Raw genomic sequence first — 26,859 nt, forward strand, 5'->3', positions numbered from 1 at the left:
TTTTCTCTGCTGCTTCCTCCCCAGGAAAGGGGACCTCTCTGGAGGACTACATCACCCACGTTCCCTTGCCAGCCAGCTTCAGTATGGGGTCAGCCAATGGGAGGAAGTGTCAGGGAACCAGAAGGTTGGAGGAGAGAGAGGACAGGGAATTCCTTCCTGCCCCCTTCTGCTTACTTCTCTGGCAGCAATCCAGTCCCTCCATTACTAAACTCCACCGGGTGGCCCTTCCTCCACTGTACAGGGTCACTGTTTGCTCCCATGGTCCCTGAAGCCCAGGAAGGTTAATGCCTTCCCTCTGTGGCTGGTCCCTGAGTGCTCCAACATCCCATTTTTGTTTCCTTAACTCTTCCCAAATCTCTGTAAGTAGTCCCTTCATTAAAATCTATTCACTTAAATCAGTGACTTTCAACTCTCCCTGTACATTATCACCACCAAGGGAGCTTTTGAAAACTACCAATGCCTGGGCCTTTATCCCCAGAGACTGATGTAACAGGCCTGGGGTGGGGTCTAGGCACTCGTGTTGTTTAAGAGCTCTGCAGGTAATGGAGCCAGAGTTGAGAACCATTTATTGAAAACATCTGAGTGGATTCTGTTTCCTGCCAAGATGCCGACTAACACAGCACTCAGTGAACGTTACCTATTGTTAATGCAACTGCTCTCACCCACCACCTGTATTTCTACTATGCTAATATCAACACTTGTCCTCAATTTACAGATAAGAAACCTTTCACACAGGGGTTAAGTAATGTCCTGAAACATCACATGATTTCAAAACAGTAGAGTTGGAATTCAATTTATTTGGCTCAAAAGCTCATGTTCCTTCTGCTCTTTCCACTATGAAGCGCTAAGCAGAGTTTCTCAAACTTGAATGTGCGTGTGAAACCCTTGGGGATCCTGTTAAAATGCAGTTTGTGGTTAAAATGTAGTTCTCAGGCCTGAGATTCTGCATTTCTGACAGTCCCAGGTGATGCCAGGGCTGCTGGTCCAAGGACCTCTCTTTGAGTATCAAGGGCATAAACAACTATTTCTATATAATAGAATAAACTTTCGTTAACCAAGAGCCAAGAGTCTGGGTGTTCTAAGTATGATAATAAGACTCAGATATAACACACACACACACACACACACACACACACACACACACACACACACGACAGAAGAACCATCTCTTTCTAGATCTATTTCACATCTAAGTCCAAAGAAATTACTTCCAGCTTTTCAAGAGTGGGACACATTGGTATGTGAAAAAGATGATCTTCCCTAAATTTTGTCCTCCTCCAATATCTCAATCAAAGTGAACAGCCATCACCTACTTTCTGTGCTCAACAGATTTGCCAGCATTTTCTAGTATGAAAAAAAAAATGTCTCACGGCATGGAATTTGGGCTATTGACACACTGCGTAAGGGAACCTAGAGGCTTTGGGGTAATGTTCAATGTTTCACTGCACAGAGCCCTCAGGGTAATGTTCTCAAGAAGAATCAATAATTGGAAGCCAGCTAAATAGCCTTATTCCCCTCAAATATCAACCTGGTTACTTTATCAAGGAAACAGATGTTTATTGCTTTCAGGCAGAAAATAATAAGTCAGGCGGGTTTTATAAGCTCCCTTTCCATCTTGAAAGCATTTCTGTCAGCTTCTTCATCCTCGGAGAAAATTACCCAATCAAGCTCTGAAAGGTAGATGATTACTGGGAGTCACACTTGGCATCTCATTTCTTCTTCCCAACCGGGGACATGGAGATCCTATTGACCTCCCACTTACGGAAAAACATATTTTTGACAGCAAAGTTGTCTCGGGGCTTTTTCTTGGAGCAAAGAAACCATGTAACTATATGCTAATGTAGGAAACCGACGGACCCTGGCATGAAGCTCTCAGGACAGCTCTAATCATGGTTTAGAAACAATGATTCAATTGCTGGCATTTATTATAAGGGAGCGAAGACCCGTGTGTCCTCCTCTAACAAGTAATGTGGAACAGGCTGAAGGAGTTACCTAGAAAGCCTGCTCATCCTTTTCTGAATAATTAATAATCTGAATGTTAAAGAACGAATTTCTACATCTTTCAGGAAATTTCAGGAAAGAACAACGTTCATTATAAGAAATGATCTAAGAGTCCAAAAGTCTAAATCCCAAGTTTGGAGACTACCCAAAGTTCTTCAAACACAGAGGGGTTGCTTTGAATGCTCTAACTTTGAAGGATTTTAATAATGAATCTTAAAATACAGGGGATGACTAAACAAGAAAGAGAAGTTTGCAAGGTTTTGTTCATCCTTTGAGGTGGAGGACAGCCAGGACCAAAGGAGCCTAAAGAATTCGCTGGGGTGGATATGTTGGCAAAAAACGGAGCGGGAATCCAAGCACTGCTTGCAGATTGAATCAATATGCATTTGAAAGAAGTATGAAACAGTATTTTTCCTATGGGTGTATCATTATATAAAGTCTAGCTAGCCCGTTGGTCTAATCTCAGAGCTGCTTCGGCATCAGCTACCAATAGTCAAACACGCCATCAGGACCCACCGGCTGCACTTCGACAGCAGAGTGAGGCTCTTCACCCAGTGTTCCCTTTTACATGCCCTGCTTAATTCTCTGTTATTTCTTATGGGTGGGTCATAACCCCCCACCACACATCGGTAACTGCTGAGGGCAGGGGAAGCAAGGGGCTTGGAGCTAGGCCACCAGGGGGTGGGTCCCAGCACTGTGCTTGGCAGTGATAAAGCAAAGGAACAGTCGTTTAATATATCTGCATCTTAGCTTGTTCATTCCACGTGAAGAGTAGAATAAAATCAAAACAATGCCTCCAGCATAGGACGAATATAAGGGTCCAGTGTTCAAGGTGATTTGTCAATCAAGTATTATACAGATATTAGTTTCCCGAGTGACACGTAGCTCCGTGTGGCTCATGGTGTAGGTCAATTATTTACAGTTGTTCACCTGATTTTCTCGGGCTTTGCTAAACCATCTCGGTCATTAAGAAATCGGGTTAGCCCGTGGGGAAGAAGGAGGATATGAGAAAATTAGATTTGCACCTCTGTCGCCCAGTCACGACTGTGCTTCTGTGGCCTCGGCTTATCTAAATATTTTATATTCATGGGATGGTTCTTCTCTTCATATACATGCTCCAAAATAAACTCATCAAATTCATGAAGTTTCTTTTTAAGGTAATGTGCCCAGACTGGGGCATCTGATATGCAGATTAATTTACAAAATTCTACAGAACCATCGGCATTTCCCCTCCATCGACACTCTCCCTAGCTGGGCAAATTGATGCCTACAGATAGCGTTGGAGAACGGGCATTTCATCTGGGTGCCTCCCTCCAGAGAAATACACTTCTGTAGATGTTTGAATGAGCTGCAGAATAACAAGGTGGGCTTAACACCTTGGGCTTCAATTAAGTGCATCTTTTTTTCTCTCTCTCTCCGGTTCTCAGTTCACGCTCTTAATGACCAAAACACTATTTGCCACCCACAGAAGTGACTGTATCAGCAAGAGGAAGTTAGGGACATTTGTGGAATACCTAACATGATGGCTTTCAGGAAGAATAAGCTCTTTTTACCAGCAGGACATTGCCCCTGGTCACAGAACAATAGATGAAAAGCAAAACAATAGGGAAAGGCTGTCAAAAATAGATACGAAAGAAGTCAAATAGCTTTCCAACAGTCGTTACCATAGAATCAACCACAAATTGTCCAGGTCATGGGTGGGGAATTAGACAGAAGGGAACGTGGAGAGAGAGGTTAGAAACTAGAAGAGTGAGAAGGAGGTTAATGGACAGAAGATACGTGGTTGGGCTACTGGCCAATATCCTTCTCTGTTTTGAACAAGATTCTTGTCAAGGTATCACATCCCTCAAATACTTACTTCTCTTCTCTCACTAAGTACCGATTCTTTTAAGGAGGGCAGTCACAGTGCCAAAGTGATCATTATTTGCTGAAACTTTCTTAAAAATGTAGTCTAGCAGGCCATATGGGTGGTTACAACTCCTTATCAGTAATAATGAATATATTAACTAAGCTTACAAGGCCTTTTTTTCTTGGACAGTCCTGTGGTCAGCCGAAAACTGTCATCCATCAATAACTCATACATTGCTCACCTCTCTCAACCTAAAACAAAGGACATAATTTAAAAATGGAAGTTTGCCAGAAGAGAAGAAGTAAGGATTGACCATATGAAATTTATAAAATAATGCTATTAGTTTATATTTACGTAGGGTTGTATTTCAGGGAACCATAGACTATTTTACCTAATCTTCATACCCAAAGCTGGGTATAGATGGTAGAAATCATTTTTTCAATAGCTGAAGAAACTTGGTTGGTAGTGGACTCCCTAAACCTCTGAAAGCCCATCCTTGTTTATCCGCCTTCGCCTTTCTCACTCCTCTTTTAAGACGAAAGGTCTGTAGAAAGGAGCAATGAAGCAGCGTTTTACATTCCACTCCCCACTCTGGGTCTCCTGCAGTCCACCTTTGCTCTTACTACAATCACTGTCTTTCTCTTCTTTCTCCCTTTTTCCTTTCCAACCTGAGAAAAAGTTGAGAGATAAAGTGGTATAGGGTATATTTTATTCTAGCCATGAATAACAGATATTTCTTGGATTTCCTAAATCTGGAAAAACATGATACTGGTAAGGAAAATTAACATTACCAATATTGATTAAAGAGACTACAGAAAGTCTAAATATAGCAATAAACATGACAGAAATAGAAAAATATTTTTAAAGGTTACCCAAAACTACTGCAGTGTGGATTTACAGATGAAGTCTTCAAATCTTTGGAGGATAGATAATTAACAAAACATACAGAATGTCTTAAAATTCAGGGAGGAAAATGGATGCATGATGTCCAAATGTGACCAAGTAACAAACAAAAGAGAACTTTAAGCAAAGTTCCCTGAAAAGCACAGATGGCACCTCATCAAACCCAACAGCAACGTAGAACTTATAAACATTTCAAACTGACTTTTATACAGACACCCAAGTTATAACAGATAAAAAGTATTTTTATTTTTATAAATTTATTTTGTAAGTTTGATTCTGCAAAGGTTATTATGTAGTCAATTCTTTATGGACAACAAGGTCGCTTTGATGAACAAGACAACCTGAAGTGGAGGATGACGGGACGTAAATGCAGTCACGTGGCAGAGAACACTGTGGTTCCAACGGGGACACTAATTGTCAGTGGATCAAAGTTTTAAACGCTGTGCTCTACATTGTTGAGATTAAACTAATCCAGAGGTCTGCAAGAGGAAATGTAAGCACATTTTGTCTCAGAAGTCAACACAACTTTGTGGCCAACAGTCTCTAGCACAGTAATTGTCCACATCCTTCATGTGAAAATCGGTCACTTCGGAAAGCTTTTGTTTGTGACTCCATTTCAGGAGAGGACTTGACGTCCATCCCATAGTGACCCTTGGGGACATCGTGGCAGGGGTCTTCCTTCCTACTGCTGCTCTCACAATGAATGATGACGTATCTGCCACCTCGCTTAAGAATGAGATTTAAAAGCTGATATAAATACAAATTTGTTCCTTTAATGTGATGTCAAGTTTATGTTGGCTTCATAAGACACTCAAAATTATTCTCTTTTTAAAAAAATCTCTGGAAGATTGTTTATCCCAGGATTAAACAAAATTAAACCACAGAAGATTAAGCTTTAGATGTGCCCAGCACATTTCATAAATAGGTGAATAATTTAATAAATAGGTGAATATGCTCTTTGACGCTCTAACATGGAAACCGGGCGTGGCAGATTTTTAAAGGTTAATTTATCACAGAATCGTTTCTTCAAGGAGGGCACCTGCTCTATAAAATACACTTTGAGGAACCCCAGAAATATTCCAGTTAAAGTTAAGAACTATAGAAACCTCAGGTATCTCTACTTTAACGTTATTTCTGAATACTGCTACAATACATCAAAATAAGGAATTTAATGGTTCAAATGTCAAAACGGAAGGGTAAGAGTTTCATCTGGAGATTATATGATTCCGTCTTACAAAATGCAAAAAAAAAAAAAAAAAAAAAAAGAATGAGGTAGACCACTGCCGTATCCTATAACCTCTCCTAGAAAATATGACAAGGTAAAATTGAAAAGTAAAATAGCTCCTTTTCTGACCCTCAGATTAGCCATATTTTAAAAAGAGTAAAAATGCCAAAATAAATGAATAAAATCCTGATTTCATAAGTACTCTTGCTAAAATGATTTCATGAAGTGATTTTTCTGGTTCCCATATACCCGTTTGGTGGGCTGCATCGTATCATGGATTTAAATCTGCCAAGTTCAACATCCCACTCTTTATTCATTAAAAGAATTTCTCTTTTCTGGCTGAGAATAAGCACTTCTTAGACTTCTTCAGTTTCATCACCAGCACTAGCCATGGTTTATTTCTCCCAGAAGAGCCATTTTCGCAAATATACTGAGGTTTTACCACTTAAGAACGTCTACCGCATCTGAGAGAGGAGACGAGGGCTCAGGTGGGTCCCACACAAGGAGAATCCAGCTTGCTCCCCTCAGAGCTGTTGTGACTGGTCCCTATGCATCAGGCTCTTGGTGCACACAGTTCAAACTCCTGCCACCACAAACCCGCAGGTCACTCTGTGACATGAACCTCTGATGATGCTTACAAAGAATGCAAAGTGTGCTATGAAATCCCTGAATGCCGACAGTCTACTGAGCTCTAAATAAAGACAGTGATAGTTACCATCCACTGTGCAGCTGGGTTCATTGTTTTCACAGAGCCCTGAAACATCGCACTCTGGGTCACCTAGGATGAACTCACTTTAGCTAAAAATAGCCCACAGCATGTACCCTGTTGCCACCTATTAGAAAGTGTATGTCGTATCTGGAATCTGTGAGAGACTGCATACTCTAATAATGTTAAAAGAAGTGCATTTGGCGATGAATAATGTATGGGCATCTTCAAAATAATCCAGTGTGGCAGATCGTAGATCATCTAACATTAAATAATTCATCTGCTTAGTGTCCTTACATCATAAAGGTTATGAGTCCCATTTCACACAAAAGGAAGCACAGACATTAAGAGGTTAACTGGCCTCTTCAAGGCCTCTTGGGACATTGCTGGGAGACAGAATAAAGGATCACACCCCTTAGCTCCAAGCCACTTTCTCTGCTTCTTGGATTTTGGTTTCAGAAAATTTTCTTATTTTAGCGGGTTGAAGACTCTTGACCTGCTATGAATACTGAAATGTACCCGTAACCATAAGCATATAGCATAAGGGACACAGAGACACACGTCAGGAAATAACGATGTAGAAAATTATTTAGAGCCAGCCCTCCGAAGAGCCCAACGGCAGAGAGGAAGTCCACTCCTGTCTTTGCCTCCCAAGGAGAAGCCGCAAGCTGGGGGTTTTCTCCCATCTGTGCCACGTGGTGCTGGCTTGGGGTTAGCGCTACCAGGAAACACAGTGAAATAGTATGGCTTTCCTTCTCTTTTCAATGCCACTGTCCTTAGTTTTGTACCTGTGTTCAATACTGCTACTTCTTCATTTATTTCACTGTTTTGATGAAGGCTTTCTGGACTGTTACTGTTAACTCAGTTGTCTCCGTAAAGGAACAGGATTTGGGGCTTCCTATTCGACCACCTTGCTCATTCAATTCCCCCAGGAGCTGCTTTTAAACAGGGAATAATTCTATGCCAGAGATGGCACGGCCTTGCTCTGGAGCCTTAAGAGTCTGCATTGAGACTCAAGTCCTGGTGCCCGGGAAGATTCTGCAACTCACCCTAATCTACTGTGGAGACGTGTGGAAACACTGCATACCCCTCTGAGTGGCAGGGCCAGTAGTTTCAGAACCAGGACATGACGCACAGGCCTCTCTTTTTCTGGCCACCACTCAAAACTGGCCGTCTTTCAAATCACTCAATAAATGCAAGGAGCACTGTTCCCCACTGTGGTAAATGCTTTCTCTAAAATATTAAGAGATTTACCAAGAAATGTTCTTCCTTCTTAGTAGTAAGAGGTACAAAGTAAAATAACTTGTCTTTTCCCTTGGAGGGGATATCCCAGAATACTCTAGACAATTGAATAAATTAAAAAAAAAAAAAAGGAAAGTCCCTTAATTGTGCAGAGAATACCTCCCATCCTGTCTCACATTTGTATTTTATCAGATCTGATCCAGAATACTTACCAAGTCCTACTCAGCAGGTTTAATTTACATGATGTCATCACTACAAGAGACTAGCGTGATGCTCTGCAGAGTGTCAAGATTATCAAGGTCCCTTATGATTCTGTTGTGACAGCGAGAGAAACATTAGCAAAATCCTGGGACAGGGCTGTGTGTATGTTTTGCAGCTTATCCTTGGAGAATGAAAACAGCTTCCTGAATTTGATCTTTGCTCAGAGGTTGTTTCTTGACTTTACCATCACTTGTCATCTGGAGAAGCTAGAAATTTCAAGACCAGGATGTCTCAGCCTATTTTGGTTTAACCTCTTTTTTTTTTCTCTTTAGTTTATCTCTCTCCTCTCACATTTTAATCTGGAAAAAGAAGGTGAAGGAAAAAGAAGACACCAACGTTTTGCTCACACGTCTCCTCAGCTGGTTCTCCCGGTTCACAGGCACATGGGCTATTTTCCACGTTACTGCGGTGAAGCTATGCTAAACTTTATGCCACCACGTAACGAGAATAAACTTTGCCAATAACATTTCCCTCACCAGCTTTTAAGCCTTCACCTGGAGTCATCTCAAAAGACGTAATGCTTCTACCGTTTCTCCATGGCTCCTTTAAGCTTTGAATAACACCCTCCTAAAAACCCTTCCAGGTTCTACTCACTACCTGATTCTAAACCTACCCCCACATTTTGGGCTTGTGTTACAACCGAACGCTATTCCCAGGTACCAAAATCTGTATTAGTAATCTACTGCTGCGTGACAAATTACCCCAAAATCTAGTGTCTTAATGCAACAAACATCCATTATCTCACACAGTTTTGAGGGTCAGGAATCTTGGTGTAGCTTAGCGGGGTGGTTCTAGCCCAGTCCTTCCTCGTTGTTCTAGTCAAGATACTGTCTGTCTTTCAGTGCAAATATAAGAGCATTTACTTATAACGGGGAATCACCAACTTTACACAATTTGCATTTTATAGCTTGTACACATGTCTGTATTTTGTTGTTACTGGAACAGTGAAAACTTTTCTCAAAATTAACACAAATTTTTCAGTTTCACTTCTTGCTACATGTAACGCTCTCTACAATTGTTTTACTAATAAGTAAGAAAACACTGAAAAGTGAAGGAACTCTGGGTTGTCCTGCCATTCCTTCTGGGTCATCATTGTCAATAAAAGCTGTTGGCTGACACAGAGAAACAATGCAAATAAAAATTGATATAATAGGGTTCTTTGGTTTTCAGTGTTTCTCAGAGGGAACTGCCTTCTTTTTGAGTTCCAAGTTGTTGGAAGGTGTTGCTTCGTGGGGCTGTCAGCATCCTTGCTTACTCAGTCATAGACTTAAGAAGCTTACCCTGCGCTCACTTGGCATCTTTGTGACTTCTCGTACATCGCGGGTCCCCTGGAATCGTGTCATGATGAACACTGCACACACATAGGGAGACAAACAATGCTGGTGTCTATCTCTTCTACTCCTGCCCATATTCCATTGTCCCATCAAACTTCACATACAAAACCCAAGCTCAAAGATGAAATTATTCAGAATTTCAAGAAGGCTGCAACAGAGTATTCAACCAAGCTTCTGAACACGGGGCCCTGTGACCACAGAGGCTGCCTGGCCATGATTCTGTCCCTGACCACAGCCTTACACAGCATAGTTGTCAAGGGTAGTTACAGAACCAAGTTTAATGGGAGGTCATACAAAACTTTCTCTAAAACCTAACCCATTGGGTTCCTAAAACCCTTCATGTTGCTAAAGAACATCTTTTAGCAAATAGAAAACTCTTTAGCTACTTTTATGTGACTTTTTAAAAGGAGTTGCTCTGATTTCAATTCAAACGCCATGAAGGTAATGTATTAGTTCATTTTGTTTGTTTATAGATATTTTGTTTCTAGGAGTTTTACCATACTTTTGGGCAGCAGCCAGACAAGAGCTATACTTGGGCTGACTCCCAGCTCTGAAGATTGTGGACCCAAGCCCAAATTTCAAGGTCAAGGACTAGGGACTGTTTGGCTGCTCAGAACTGTTAGAGTTGAGAGAGGGCCCCAGTGACCTCAACACTGAACAGAGAAATCTTAAAGGCCGTTGATTTGTAGCAACTCGTTTCCTACCACTTTGAGCTTTCACAAGGGGAATCCATTCAATTTTAAGATGGAAGGAAACCCACTGAATACAGAAGTTGGTCTTTTTAACCTGGGGTTAAATATGAAGGAGATAAAGCCAGGAAGTCGGGAGTAAAGGGAAGATTAAGTGATCTAGACCTACTAAAGGAAATCCGGCCAATAGAACTAAGGATCTAGGGAAAATGGTAGATAATCATGAACTTCTATCTTTTGCAAATGATCGTAGAGTTAATGCCAGTTCCATGACTCTATGAGAGCCACACCGTCTTGGTTTCATTAGTGTTTGACACAGCAGTCATACCTCTTGAATTATTGAGCCATCATCTTTTCTCATTTGACCTAAGAATTTTTTGAAAATGACCATAATGGTCCCAGAATCTCTGGAAGACAAGAGAAAAATATCACTCAACTATGTGAAGGGTGAGGCTAAAGTTCAGGTAGACCAGAATGATTACACAGAAGGCACAGATGTGGGCAATGACAAAGCTGAAAGTAAACCCTGAGTTTCCTGCCCACCAAACCTATGCTCTCCATTCAAATACATTTGGGCCTGTACTTGAGGTGATTTTCTCTGAGGTCTTACATGCATTTTTACAAGGTCTGCAGTGTTTCTGCGCGCCGTTACATATGTTTTAGTAATGCTGATGGTTAAGTTTTGCATGTGTTTTATTTTATTCCCCTAGTAGTCTTAAAAGTAGGACAAGAATTATTTAAAGGGGAAAAGAGATTATTATTTAAGTTTAAGAGTCCCAGTAGGATGGCAAAAACTTGGAAAGTGCAAAGAGTTCTAGGTTCCTATTAAGTGTGACTCAAAAGCCACCCTTGGTTTTACACTGTCTCCATCTATAATTTCACTTCTCCGTAGCATTTTTTTTCAGACTTGCACAGCAGCTAATCCTCATAAAGGAAAGCCACACATGAAATTTAAACTCCAACACTTTGGCTACAGATCCTGTAGGAAAACATCTTCCCCCTCTCCATGACTATACTAAATTGACTACATGGATTAGAGTCAAAGTTTTCCCTTCAATATTCACCTTGGGATAGAATCCAAGCATTAACTAAGAAACATGTAGAAAATCAAGTGTGATCAGACACTGATTATCTACAATATGCTTTTTGTGGCCTTCAGAAGCCGCACTTCAAGGAAGGAAACATATCATTGCGGGGGAAATCCTAACAACAACACATCTAATTTAGCTACTTATCTAATTCTAGTAAATATTAAGGTATGTGCAAGGTGTCCATCTATGCTTGTAAAGAATTCCAAAGAAGCCCTGTGAACAGGGACAGACTTTTATGTTTCATTTTATGCAAAAAGGGGTCAGATATCAGAAGGCTTCCCAAACTTTCTTCCCAAATAGAAATTTTAAAAATCAGAATTTTTAATGCCTTTTGCCACAACATGGATGGACCTAGAGATTATCATACTAAGTGAAGTAAGTCAAAGGCAAATATATGATATCACTTATATGTGGAATCTAAAAAAGTGATACAAATAAACTTATTTACAAACCAGAAATAAACTCACAGAAATAGAAAACAAACTGTGGTTATCAAAGGGGAAAGGGAAAGGGATGGGGGCGGGAGAAGTTAGGAGTTTGAGATGAACAGATACACACTACTATATATAAAATAGATAAACAACAAGGACCTACTGTATAGCACAGGAAACTGTAGTCAATATTCTGTAATAACTTATAATAAAAAATCTGAAAAAAGAATATATATGTATCTGTAAAACTGAATCACTTTGCTATACCCCTAAAACTAACACAACATTGTAAATCAACTATACTTCAATAAAAACAAACATTTTAAAAGCCAGAACTTTATTTATTTTCTCGCCAAATAAAAATAAAAATTAAGAATCTTATTTTCTCCCTGAGTAAGAAATAAAGTAGAAAATTTCTCCCCAAATCCTAACTAAGAAGAGAAAGACAAAAGCTCACAGACAAAGGTTTGCAGAATCCCCGTTTTAGTCTGAGTCATAAAACTCTAAGAAGTTCAAGTCTGAAAAGCATCAAGACCAGTGGATTTCACATTCCCTTACTTGGAGCCCCAGGATCTCTCTGAGGCCACATTGTAGAACAAGGAAAAGACCATGGTAGGAAGCTGCCAGCTCACTACTCCCACTTCAACTGCAAAAATCTTCCTTTTCATCACTCTTATCTGGGAATCCATAAAAAATTGTGTTAGAAGAAAGAATTCTGCTGCTAAGAAAACTGAAAACTATTGATACAATAAATTCCCTCATTTCTTTAGGTAAAGAAATTGAGACCAAGAGAGGTGAAAATGAATTTTAATTATCATTTGGCTACTCAACGTAGTACTATAGATCAGTCTAGAAGCCTCCACAACCCACCAGCAATAGTGTTTATACCACATAAACTCAAAGTGTATGAAAAGTTATTGCCCAGTTTCAGGCACTACTTCTTCCTGATGCTCCATTTGCTTATTTCCCCCTTTTGGTTATGAACGCAGCCTGCTAGTTGTCTATCCAGTATCAAGTACCCCCTCTTCTTTAATAACTGAAATCTAAATTTATTCTAGAACATAAGATGCTCAGCTCAAACACTACATTTCACAGCCTCCTTTGCTATTAGGAGTGACCACGTTGCTGAGTTCTGGCCAGTGAGATAAAAGCAGAATTATTTTATCTCCTTTGGGAGGTCTGGGGTGTGGAGTTGATAGTTGAAGCCTACAGGGACAGAACAGACACAGAAGGTACTTTGGTTTCAGATGACTTCTCGAGGACTCCCTACCAGCCCTCTGTTATTTAGGAAAGTAAACTTTTGCATGTGGAAGCCACTTGTGATCTCCACACATGCCCTATGCCTTATCTCTGCTTGTGTTTTTCAGAAAACAACTGAACTTTTTCCTTACACCCATTATAAATACAAACTTATTACCTCTCTATTTCATTCTTTCAGAGTCTCAGGCCTTTCGAGATAACCTAGCAATATTTTCAACAATGTCTGACAATTAATATTTCCCCTTCCCTACAGTATTTCTCAAGGACGCTCAGCATTTCAATGCATACGCAGTCCCTTTAGTAGGGTTCAGGGTTGAACATAATGTGACTCACTGGACAGATATTTTTATGGTGGTGGTTGGGGGGATGTTTATTTTCCCCTTGGACTTCACCTTGCAGACAGCCATCTGCTGAAAATTCTTGGTTTTAAAGCACAGGCATGTGGGAAAACCCAACTGCTCCACTTTGAAACAATCCATTCATCCAAAAACGAACAATTCCTCTGTGCACCAGGTAGGAAAGATTAAGATTCCGCCCTTCAATGTTTCTACAGGCTAGTAAAAATTGTGTGGCATTTTCCACACGCACAAAATTCTGGAAGTTCTAAGGGCAGCCTCCATAGTCACTAAGCTGTCTCATGAGGGGAAGAGCAAGAGGACAAAGCTGCCTGGAGCAGTGGGCTAACACTGGGGCAAGAAATAAAATGGAATAGGCAAATGGGGTGCCATTTGATGAGACGTTTGAACCTGTTCTGCCCAGCAACAGGGAGACATGGGAGACTGTTAAAGAGAAAAGTGACAGAATTAAAGTAGTTCTTCAGGAAAGGGTAAAAAGAACCTTCTTTTAGTCAGAACTTATGTCAAGAATTGAGAAATCATCTGTTTCTGCCTTCCAGAACTACCTACCAGCACAAAGTATTGCAGGGTGTGTGTGTGTGTGTGTGTGTGTGTGTGTGTGTGTGTGTGAGAGAGAGAAAGAGAGAGAGACAGAGACAGAGACAGAGATAGAGACAGAGAGAGACAGAGAGACATACACAGAGAGAGGGCAATATTTAGTGTAAGAAATGAAGAAGGAAATTGGGAAACCAATTTAGTATAAAGATATAAACCTTACCAACAATATGCTTAACCTCACTAGAAATTAGAGAAATGAATATTAAAACCATAATGGGATACAATTAGACTGGCAAAAATGTTAATGGGTTGACAATAGCAGATGTTAGCAAGGATGTGAAAAAATAAAAACTCTAATACATTGTGTATCTTGAGTACATATTAGTATAACTACAATTTGACAATTTCTATTGAAATTAAGAGTATATGTCTGTAACCAAAATAAAGATATATATCAACAGGAAAATGAAAAAAAATAAAATACTAACCAGAGTGTAAATCAATGGACTAGAAATTTATCAACGTGAACAACTCTTCCAAACATAATGTTGAGTGGACCAAGCAAATTACAGAAAAAGACATGCAAAAATATGCTTTATATAAAGCTTATAAACATGTAAGTCACTTCCGTGCACTAATTTTACAAAGAAATACTTGAGAATAAAATGTATGTGATTTAGGATAGAGACTACTTTCAGGGGCCTGGGGAGATGATATTGGGGGTAATATAGAAGGGCTTCAAATTTATAGAACATTTTTTATTTCTTATGCTGCATAATGGATCGTGAGAATTCACTATATTACTTTTATATCTTTCTATGTGTCTTTAATCTTTAATAAATTTTTAAATCTTTAGTCATAATATGACATGCACATCACAGACCCCCTGCAACAGTCGAATAGTGAGGGACTGGCTGGTAATACACCATTTTTTCAGGGAAGTCCCACTCTACATGAGAAATATCTTTATGATTCAAGAAAAAGATGGCTTTTTACTGGATATTCTGAAATTTCCAGGGGGTTACTAGAATTTCCAAGAATGGCCCCTCTGAAACTAGAATGATGCTTTTTCATGCAAGAATGTATTTAAGAAGTGTCTTAGAGACGGGCTACTTCTTGACCACATCTATAACCAGGAGCACCTAGGCAAGATGTTGACTGTGACGATGCACGCTGATGTTCTGCCTATAAACTGGCAAAGGTATCGTTAAAGCTGTTTAGGAGCTTAACACAGGTCTTATTATTCTATTTCCTGACAAAATAATGGAGATGGATGGATCTGAGGCTTCCCTAGAGTGCCCCAGAGTCTCTAGAGATGGCGTTTTTACCATCAAAGCACGCTCTTGGCTGCCCCACTCCAAGATCAATACGAAATCCAGCCTTGGATTTCACATTAGGTGGCTCCTGGCGGCCCTTTCCAGGCTCCCAGGCTCCCCTTTATGTACCACGTGGCCATGTTGTCTTCTGGGTGGTGTCTCCCTCCAAGGACAGAATCAGGCTTCTCATTAGTTTGCAAAATCGCCTAAGTGTATTCTCAGCTGAAATTCCCAGCCCTGGCTGAGTCACACTGAAGATCCTGTTGAAGCCAGTCTGAGCTGCTTTCTCATGTTTGCAGCCACAGGAAAATGAAAGACTGAACGTGTGGAATCTCACCCGTGCTTGAGAGGTGTCCACGGGACCTCTGGGTCTTTGATCAGCTGAGGGTTTATTGCAGTGGTCTCTCCTTTTAATTAGAAACCATTGAAATCCACCCAAGAATTATGACTGAAAACAGGATACCGGAGTTAAAATTAGAATTTCTGTGTTTGTCAGGGAAGGAGGCAAGGCAAAGACGTTAGAGCCACTCGGTAAGCACTAAATAAATCATGTTCCCTTGCTCTGGTGCAGAGGGACCCAGCACTTTCTCTGCTAGGCTCAGATGATCGACTTCTATAAAAACCTTAGCAGGCACTTAGGTCCTCCCAGGAACGGAGCTGGGATGAGGTCACAGAGCGCCTGAGGACAGCACCCCCTCCCCATTCCCATGGCAACTGTCAACCACACAGGAACAGAAGAGAGGTCTTGGGTTTGAGATTTCCCTCTGAATGCCTCCTGGGATAGAACTGCCTTATTAAATTTCAAAGATTCAGGTACTGAGACTCAAGGGGGAAGGTCTGCTCTTCTATTGTACTGGGGTGGGGAAGGGAGCCATTTTCCCCTCACCAGGGAAACGAACCTTGGTCAGCTGGTAGAATTTATAGGTTGGCATATTTTGCTCAAAATGATACAGAATTCCTCACACAAGTAGTGTTGCTCAGAAATGGAGTGGCCTCTCTCGGAAATTCAGGCATCCTCTAACAACGTAGTAATTCAAGCAGAGGATAGATGTCTAACAAGCAAAGATAACACAGGCAACAAAACAAAACAACAGTAGAAGCAAAAGAACAAGAAGCCAAAACCGACTGAACTGAGGAAGGTCCCGGATGACACTGAGATTGTATCTAGATTCCCTGCAAAGCTTGGAGTTGCATCTATTAGGATTCATGACTGATGGTAATATCCATTCATGCAGGCCAACACTAGAAGGGATAAACAGAACACACGGGAAATTCAGAGAGCTAACGAAGTAGCACGGGGTAGGTGGAAAAGCAGGTTACACGGAACAGAGGTTTTGTGGAATCTGGCTTCGTCTTTGTTCCCAGGTGTCTGAGTGACCTTGGACTCGTTCTCTGAACACTCAAGCCTCTGTTGCCTCATGTTGTGTAAAATGAGGAGACTGGTCTACATGTTTTCAAATACCCTTCCTTGCTCTTGGAATCCAGGACTCCCATCCTTGACAGAGCTACAGAGCCCGTGTCACGAAGAGAAATTCAGCATTACTAGTTCCTGAAGACAAGCCTCAACTCAAGAAGGTTTGAGGTAGAGATAAATGATAATTGAAGTGATCAGTTTTTCCTCAAAAAAAGGAAAAATATGGTGATAACTCCAAAACTTTGACTTTTTTGATTTGGACTTCTCCGGACAGAAGGAAATGGTTAAGTGCCAGTTGGTTCTGTCTTCTTGTATTCTCTCTTCCTTTGTGTTCTTGACAGCAAGTTACTATTTCTGGAGATGGATGAGGTATAGATACCTAAGTGAACAAAGGTCAGTTGGTGAAGCTCTTCTCATCTTTATTTTAGCCTGGGTAACACCGAACAGATCAGGACATGAGAACAGATTTCCCAGCGACTGATTCTGACATTCACTCCTCATGTCTTCAGAGTCCACTATCCAACGCAAGAGAAGAGAACTGTTGATCCAGTTAAGTAGGGTCAGGAAACCTGGTGGTGTATGTAGGCGATCCACTCTCCTTCAGAGGATAAAAGTATCTTTCATACTTTTCTCCAAAGAGCAAAGGATTGATTCTGAGTTTCGAGTTCCTAGTCCTAGCCAGGGCACACTCATCGAGTTTAATTGCCTCTCTAGAAAGAAACTGAGCAAAATGCTTCTGCCAATGCTGCAATTTTCAACGTCACAAAATCCCAGAAGTCGTCACAGTTCAGGAAGGGTCACATTCTGCTCACACAGGGTAAATGTGAAATTGGTTTTATTTCATATCATTAAAACCTATGATAAGAAACTCAAAGACGAAACGTATGAAGCGTGTATGACAAATGAAAGTTTTGTATTTCCAGTACGCTCAATACATTTTGTCATTATTGAACTTAATACCACACGTGATATATGAAATGGGAAATCGAGCCAATTCGGTCCTGTCATTTTTATTTTATAATTAGGAGTGGCGTATAATATATGGACATTTGTGTCTTTTTTTTGTAAGAGCCTGTAATTTTGAGCCAAATAAAATCCCCAATTAGTACAGATTTGAGTTAACTCAGCAGTTTGTGAGTTAAGGGGGAAAAACTCAATGTCAAATGACATTTCGTAATTTAACGAACATGAAATGTTTCTCCCCTGCGGTGGTGATTGCTGGGATTTCCTGGTACTTACATTTCACCTCAAAGAATTCCCATACCCCACACAAAAATAAGCATTACCTTTTAATATTTCCAGTATGATAAACCTCCCTGGCAAATCAAGTTAGCTTTAGAAATCTCAATGTCTTCTGACATATTCATCCTTGCAGGAATAGGAAAAGACTTGTAAAGCACTAAGCAACAAATACATACTATTTGTCATCTGCAATACGTTTATGAGAACAGATACTGCAGGCCAACTCTTTCAAACAACTTAATTTCATTCTTGAAAAGCTGTGTTTGCTACCATACTTTAAGCTTAGAAGAGATAACACAGTTCAAAATCCTTTTATTTTTCTTTATTTAGCTTTTTGGCCTCACTATATATATTCCTCTTTAAAGATGCCCTTTGAATATACACAAGATCTTATGGTAGCTCACAGAGAAAAAAATGTGACAATGAATATATGTATGTTCATGAATAACTGAAAAATTGCGCTCTACACTGGAATTTGACACAACATTGTAAAATGATTATAAATCAATAAAAAATGTTAAAAAAAAAAAAGATGCCCTCTGTTCTTTTTTTCTGTCTTCCGTGGGTAGCAGTGGAGATGTTCTTATTTGCATCTTCTCTTCCTATGGACACTCTCACTCCCCTCGTCATCAGGAAACAGGAGAAATTTCATCCACTAAAGATGGATCTCTAGCAAGGAGGAGGCAAAGAGAATGTTCCCTGCATTTCTGGAGAGATTAAACTGTGGTTTATTCTTCAGTAATGGAAGATTCCTCTTAGAGGTCATGAGAAAACAAAACAAAACAAACACGAAAACCTAATGCTGAGTGAGCCAATCTAAGTCCCACAAGCTTAGAAAGTTTTTGTTTGATTTTGTTTTGTTTTAATAAGTCCTAGCCTCTCCAATCTGCTGACTCACCCTCCAAACACATCTTCAGTCTCTCAATCGTCAAGCACCTAGTACCCTATGCTCTTCCTTAAGCCTCAATAAAAACCTAAAATTATATTTTGGATTCATCTTGGGGTGTAAATGATAACAACAGAAAGCATTTACTGTCTGAAAGGCCATTGATATTTAATGGGGGAGGGGCCTTGTGCTACAGGCATGACTTCTTCTGAGAGTATCCAGTGCAGCCATGGGTGGGGTGATCTGCCAGAGAACCAAGCCTTTTCATTCCTCTCTCTGCCAACCATACAAGCTACCTACGCATGAAGTCAGTCCAGAGCCAGATTTCTTTTCACCACAGAGACAAGGTTCAAGGTCCGACCATTTATTTGCTCTAATGTGTTGATTTCATCAAGGATGGAGGGAGAGTGAAGTTGAGAAAACTAGAGCCTTTGAGCAGACAAGGAGAAGTCCCCTTGGTATGGAAGGATTCAAAGACCTTTCCAGCCAGTACAGTAAAGACACCTAGTTTAGGTTGCTAACTACCATCCTACAGAGCAGCTTCTGAATTCCTGGAGTGTGATCCTTTTGTGGTCTGTAAAAGTTACCCTAAAGTTAATTTTGAAAGAAGATGACTGCTCCATTTGTCTACTTCTCGCCGTCCTGTTCCGTGTAGAGCTGGAAGTCCCCAGAGTGGTCCATCTGAAATGTGAGGACTCGTATTAGCAACTTCACAGGGTTGGCAACTGTTGCTTTCTGTCTTCTCTGCCATTTACAATCTCCCAGTGGTTCTAGTAACTGAGGGATACAATATGCATGGCCAACCAGTGACAAAGAATGGAAGCCTGTTGTATTTTCTAGAAAGGTAGAGCAGGAAAATCCTTTGATTCTTTGGTGGTTCTTGGAGGAAATTATTTTCCGTACTTCAACCAGTTGTCAAGTCCCAAGCAAATGGAAAAATAAGATATTTTAGCCCTGTGCTGGCCTCAGCTAATTTGATGTGCTCTGTGGTTGCTAAATGTTTAGAGGTAGAGCTGCCTCAGAAACCCTGATCTTAGAAGTAGATGACCAAGATGCTGTCCCTTGTGTCTGTACATCAGGAGGAGACTTGCATTAAAGAAGTCAGGCCAGGGGTGGGTGGTCACTTGGGGGAATACGTGGAAGGAAAGGATGCTCATCATTTTATCCCTCGTGGAGAAGAAGCCAAGGACACGTGCTTTCTGTAACTAAGAGAATGAGGTCCAGTAAAAGACCAGGTTGCTTTGGAGCTGTTCATGTCAAGAAGGAAGAAAATTCTATAACAGTCCAAGGAACGATGAAAGCAGTGCACAGGAGGTTCTTAACATGGCTGAGGTTTCTGTCCATTTAAGCAGCATTCCTAAAATCCCCTGGTACCACTTTCTACTTTGACCTTTTATGATTTGGGGCCTTAAAGCTAAAAAAAACTAAACTAAAAACCCCTGTAATACTTTGGCACTGGAGGGCTGACTCAGGAGAATTTTTATCCCAAGTCCAAGTTTTCTACAGCTTTTGTTGGCTTAGCATTATCTGTAAAATATCTAAACACATTTTGGATTGTTCATAATTTTACTGTAAAGGTCTAGGACTAAACCAACAGAAACTGCTCGCTGGGGGATCGTTTCACTCACTGGAGCCTGGAAAATTAAGAATCTCTTTACACTGAAGTTAGTAAAAGACAAAAGTGCCCATGAGCTGTGGCTTTCAGGATCTTCTGCAGTCTGACCATCTGCAGACTGGGGCACAATCCAAATATTCATTACAGAAACAAAGAGCAAGTATGAATTTCTGAATAAAGCTAATGCCAAAATTTCAAAGAATTATCCGATGTCCATTTATTCTTTTTTTTCTTCAAGATGCAGCTTGATCATCTAGCCCATAAAACTCTGCAATGCTTGCCCTTGTCCTCTGTGTACGCCTGCATCACTCACTGGTCTATAAATATTTGGGGATGGAAACGGGAATCATGCCAGTCAGTTTAAGTAGAATGGGGTTTAACACAGAGATTTGGGTGCTCGCAGAAATGATAATTATAGCAGAATGAGCTACAGGCTGATGACCTAGGAGTATCTCCAACAAGGTTTCCTAACTGCTCCATCAGAGGGGAAATTTACCACCGCCACGTTCACAGCACAGGACCTACCAGGGGATTGCTGGGCTCTCTCCCTATCTGTAGAGCTGGAATTCAGATTTTTGGAAAGCGTTACTACCATGTCTTTAATGTCCCTCCATACCCACAAAGTTAGTGACTAGACACTGCACTGTGGCTACAGAAAAATCCATCTTCACAAAGTGGCTTCAAGCAAAAGCAAGCGTCCCACCTCTGCCTTCCAAATCTCCTGTAATGTCTCAAACTCAAAGAATCTAATTTGCATTCAGAAATCTACTTTTCAAAGAGGCTGGATGTGTATGCTCTAGAGCACAGAAAAGCACACTACAAGTAATTTAGGAGAGATACTTGTGAATTCACCATAGCAACCATAAACACCTATGTTACTATTAATTACTGTTGGGTTTCCTTCACTCACATTCATTTAATTTTTTTTGCAAATAAGAATGTCTCAAAGCTCTAAATGCTTTGTAATACCTAGAAAAACCCATGCTCAATAAATATGTGTGGACTGATTGCTTCACCAAAGAATCTTTTTTTTCTCTTAAAAACAATGTGTTTGTTAAGAAACTGAGTGACTTTCCTCCCATAGTAGGTGGAGTATTTTTAGCATAGTTTATTTAATTGACTTTTTTGATGCCTGAAGATCTTGAAGTAACTTGAAGTCATCATTCTGAACATTTATAATTGCTCTGCAGAAAGCAAAATAGAGGGGGCAGTGGAAGGCAGATTATAGCCAGTCTAATGTGCACTCACTGACTCCAAGCCACGGCTGTTTTAGGAAAAGTACATTGATCTGAACCACTTGCCATATCTTACCTTTCTACTAAAAGTTGAATGCTGAACAAGTCTGGATATTCCATGTAAATATATATTCTATATGTATTACCACTTAATACCAACATAGTGTGTGTTCTAATACCAACATATTAAACTTTTATTCCAGGATCAATTATCTAACAAAAAATTTCCCAAAATCTTTCTGGCATAAGTAAGTAGGTTGTCTATGGTGGCCATTGGAAGAAGTCCCTGAACCAAAAAGCCTGAGTGCCTGAGAAAAATCACAGTTCCTAAGAATTTTATTGGAAGGATTTTTGGAGATTCTGCTAACATCAGTCCCAGAGAGATACTGTTACCTGCCTCAGGTCACACACCTGATAAGTGAAAAAAACAGATAATAAACCCCTATCTTCCAATTAGCTCAATGCTCTTTTCATCACACAATGGATTATATATCTGGTTTTTTTTTTTCATAGAATTGAGTTTTCACTCCTGTGAAAAGAAAAAGATTAAAGCCTATATTCATATACTGATCTTTGGAGGATTCAAGAATTGCCAAACCCACTGTCACATATTATGAAGAGGTTTGACTTTTTTCTTGGGATATTCCACAACACGCACACACACTCACTCACTCACACATACACACAATCATCTGGTTGAAGTGGTGATTTCAATACAGGCATCAACAAAGGTGATCATGCTGACAGGAGGAAAACTCTCAAACTCCCTTCAGCTACGCAATTCTATGAATTGTAGTCTATTCATGTAATGATACACTCAGCAAACTCGTCCTCATGTCCACATAACAGACTTCTCACATTCGCTTTGACTTTAAAATTGGGATCTTTTGGTGAATTCAGTTCAGTGCACAGCGATGTAAGCCCTCTAGAAAGGTTATCAGCACTGTCCACTCTGAGGAGGGAATTGGGGAAATGAGTCTTACACGTCATGCGTTGGTAGTAAATGTTATGCTGGCACGGTGAACTGTTTCCAGGAATTGAAATATCGTAGACTCAGTTCTTCTGGGAAGAAAGACCACACAGTAGGCTTGGGGAGGGGGATGAATGAATGAGCCGACAAGTCGGTTAGTGGGAAACTTCCCAGGACCAGCAAAATGAGATCTTCTGTTATCATCTCTCTAGTTCTTGGTGGGGTTTTTAATCTTATTTTCATTGAATTTAGTAATTGTTCATATCTGCGAAGTTAGAGTCCATACTGATCAATGAAACAGAGTGCAATAATCAGATGATCCAATGACCTATAGAAAAGCAATTCCCCCCCAGTGCCTCCTCTGTTTTCTCTCAACATAATGTCTAAAATAATGAATGTGAGCAGCATAATAAGGTCCTTCCTTCTCTCTTAGGAGAAAATCCGATCGCAAATATGTATTCTAAGGCGTTGTGCTTACTAAACAGTGTAAGTCACTAAGAAAATGTCGATTCTTCTGCCTTTATTGATCTGAGCTAATTTCCAGGATTCAAAAGACTGGTCCAAAATGAAAGAATGCTAATGATCTCTTCTTAAAGATCTGGTTTAAGTGCAAGGTCTCTGCTGGTCGGTGTTAACTTTGATAATTCAATGCACACAACCCTTTCACTAAAAAAACAAATGGTGACTTGTGAGGAGAAAACTGACATTCATGGGATAGCCCACTAGGGAGAGAGGAAAACTGGCCAACGACCATTTTCCAGGGAGATTCCTGGGAGGAAGACCTTAGCTAAACCATAAATAGTGTGGAGCAAGGAGTATTGTGGATTCATAAAGGAAAGGCTATTTATAAAGATACTGTATACTCAACGTGGAGTGCTATCCTCAACAGTTCCTGGGAGAGGAAAAGTAAGTATCTTGCAAATTCAGCAAGTGGCTCATCAGCTCACATCTCCTGAGCATTTATTAAGTTAAGAACTTTACACAGATGACGTCATCCCATCCTTACACCAAACCTCTGAAATAGGTACTATTAATAATAAAATGCACGATTGACTTAGCATTTATAATCTGCTGGGCAGTACTCTAATTACTTTGTATAAATGCGCTCCTCACATCAGCCCTCTGAAGTAGGCAGCAGTGTAACCGCACTTTATAGAAGAAGAAATGAAGCACAGAGATGTTAACTAACATCCAAAGAATCACAACAGCAGGTAGAAGAAGAGACAGGGTTTGAGCCCTCATATACCTGTGGTGGTTGGTTTTTTTTCCCCCCTTTTCCAAAGCATTGACTTTTACTACATCTTCATGCCTTTCATTTATGTAACTGCTATTTGTTGAAGGGCACCCATTGCTCTAAGAGTGACCAAGATTCTCTGTGTTTGTGGAGTGTTCCTTCTAGCTAGGTCTTCTTAAACCCCATATGAGCAAAGACTTGAATGTCTTGGGGGTGTCGGTCACATAGAAATCCAGGGAAAGCAAAAAAAAAAAAAAAAAAAAAAATCCAGGGAAAGCATGGTCAGGTGGAGGCGAAGTTCATCAAAGTCCTAAGGCAGAAAAGCACGTGCTTCAGAAAGAAAATGCCAGGAAGAAACAGCCTGACTAAGGCTCTAAGGTCGGATCATGTTCGGGATGTTTGTGTTAAAGCACGGAGGACAAGCGGCTGGTGCAGAGAACCAGGAGGTCAGGGTGTCATGGGGGCTTGTTCAAATGAAGCCAGCAAGCACGTCGGTTTTCATGCTCGATAAAATAGGAGGCCACCGCAAGATTTTCAACTGAAAAATGCCTTTGTCAGGGAGGAAGACAGATTCGTCCACCTTTCTAGGTTCTGCTGGCTACTCTAAGAGTTAAGTTGATATGAGACGGATTAACAGGAAAAAAAGATCTAACCAAAGTTTAATGACTGGTACACATGGGAGAGACCCAGGAGAACTGCGTAAGTCACCAAAATGGCTGAAGCCCTCACCTTAAATACCATCTTCACCTCAAGACAGATGAGGATGTTGGGGGTACTGGTTTGAGACTTCAGAGGGGATTGAAGCAGTTGACATGGAGATGGAAAAGCAAATGTCTGATAAACAAATATGGAGACAATGGGACCCAGAGTGGAATTTCAACAGACCGCTAGTTCTACACACTCCACACACCGAGTCCGTCCTACAGTGCCCTGTGATGATGGCTCCCCTCCTGGACAGGTCCTCTACTGGCATTCTTTCAGGCAGTTAGGGTGAAGGACAGACTTTCTTCCTCAGTCTTCCGTGCCTTGATTGTTTCCAGCCTGAAATAATCAGCATGCCAAAGAGACATTTGGGGGTTGGCAAATTTTGCTCCCCTAGAGCCTGATCTGACTCATTTCTTCAAACAATCAGCCCGATCGAGCTGGCTGGTTCAGCTCTGCTCCACATGGACTCTCATGGTCCCTGGGGCCAGCCACGCTTGTTCTGGGACCCAGAGGTGGGGGTCCAAGAGGGAGTGAGAGTGAAATAAAGGGAGGGAGGAGATGACAGGCATCTTGAAATGCAGACTTAGTACTGTCCCACTGTCACATAGCTACATAGGCCAGTCACAAGGCTAAGCCATATTCAAGGTGTAGAAAGTAGCATGTATCTCTTGATGAGATGAACTGCGGATCACATTGCAAGGGGCGTGGATATAGAGAAGGGTGAAAATTTGGGGGTGTTTTGCAATCACTCTCTACTCTGGTCCTTACTGCTTTGAAGCCCCAGGTTCTACCAGGAAGCTCCCCTCAAAATTCCAGGACCTGTACCTGTGACTGCAAGGGTCTCCCTGTCCAGACGACCGTCCCCATCCTCCATGCTTTCCAGACCTGAGCCTTTCTCAAAAATGCAGCTCACCCTCTTTTTTTTTTTCCCCACATCTTATGAAGGATTTTTGTTAAAAATGGAAGCACAGTTGATTTACAGTATTATATTAGTATTGGGTGTACAGCATGATAATTCAATATTTTTATAGCTTATATGCCATTTAGAGTTATTGCAAAATAATGGTTGTATTCCCCTGTGCTGTACAAACTGTCCTTGCAGCTGATCTATTTTATACATAGTAGTTTGCACCTCTCAATCCCTTACCCCTAATCGCCCCTCCCCACTCCCTCTTCCTACTAGTAACCACCAGTTTGTTCACTACGTCTGCGAGGCTGTTTCTGCTTTTCCAAATTATTCTTGCCCATACTGATCTCACCCTCTCTGAGTGCCCAGAGCCCTTGTAAATGGAATCATATTTAATATATTAAAGTGTTTAAGGAAGGATCTGGCACACAACAGGCACTCAATAAATGGTAGCTTTCACCATGATTCTTTGTTAACACATTACAAGTCATCTGAAAATGTCCCCTAATTATTTTTAGGCATTAGTCTTCTCAGTCTTCCTAACTAGGCTATAATCCCCATAAAGAAGGAACACATCTTATGACATCTTTGTGTTCTAACAGTGGCCAGCGTGGTACGAGGCACAGAGTGAGGGTTCAATAAAATCTTATTAATTATTAAGGGCTGATTTGAAGTCTAAGGAGATTCTTGTAAGTTGGAAATTATCACACAGTTAAAATGTTATGAAGCTACTTTAATTCTGGGAATGCTAAGAAAGACAGTCATCTTGGCGACAGCTCCATTATTAGCAAAAGGATTATTCTCTCTAAGGAAATTATCTGAATGTTTTCTCACCTTTTCACATCCATGTTATTATTTAACTACTTGGAATTAAAGGCGTGAACTGAGGAGCTCTGGAAGCCTGAGAAAAGCAAGTATTAATCATGTTTAAGCACATGTCATATTTTCAGCAAATATGTAGTCACACTCATTTAGTGCTCTGCCTAGAACTTCAAAACACATCCTGCCCTTGCTAGTAATCTTGAAAGAGAGAAAAGAAAATGCAGGCTCTCTCAAAATTGAAACAAGAGGATGTGAAAGAAGAAAAAACAAGCATGCAACAGAAGGAAAATGTTAGCAAATGTATTACAAATTGCAATAACCTTAGTACCGGACTAATTTTTGCGTTCTATGGCTGTATTTGAATTACAAGCTACATTATTTCAGGATCAGGTGTCACAATGTTGGAGAAAGAACTGGTGGAGTATAGCTTTGGGGGTGGGTGGAAGTACATGAGAGGTCAAATGAAGTATTCACCGAACAATTTCCATAGACCCAGATTATCTTGCTTCTTCAAGATATTAAATTCTCCATAAATAACATGTCTGTCGTGGATTTCAACATGCTTTTTTTGGAAATCAAATCAAATCAAATCAAAATCAGATAATCTCAAATGAATAAAGTCAAAAGT

At 40.5% G+C, this 26,859-nt stretch overlaps 1 protein-coding gene across 26 annotated transcripts in view; it reads right to left on the bottom strand.

Annotated features, from left to right (window-relative positions):
* The window catches only part of POFUT3 (protein O-fucosyltransferase 3), a 356,913-nt gene that overhangs the window by 55,584 nt on the left and 274,470 nt on the right, over positions 1–26,859 (bottom strand). The window contains exon 14 of one of the 26 annotated variants that reach the window (XM_074353446.1): positions 17,631–19,424. The exons of the other annotated variants lie outside the window; for them this stretch is intronic. The gene's annotated coding sequence lies outside the window, so the exon portion shown is untranslated. Of the gene's footprint in view, positions 1–17,630; positions 19,425–26,859 lie in introns of those variants that run through there. 26 annotated transcript variants of the gene reach the window in all.

This window comes from Camelus bactrianus, chromosome 26, assembly GCF_048773025.1.
Source record: "Camelus bactrianus isolate YW-2024 breed Bactrian camel chromosome 26, ASM4877302v1, whole genome shotgun sequence".
Taxonomy (NCBI): Eukaryota; Metazoa; Chordata; class Mammalia; order Artiodactyla; family Camelidae; genus Camelus; species Camelus bactrianus.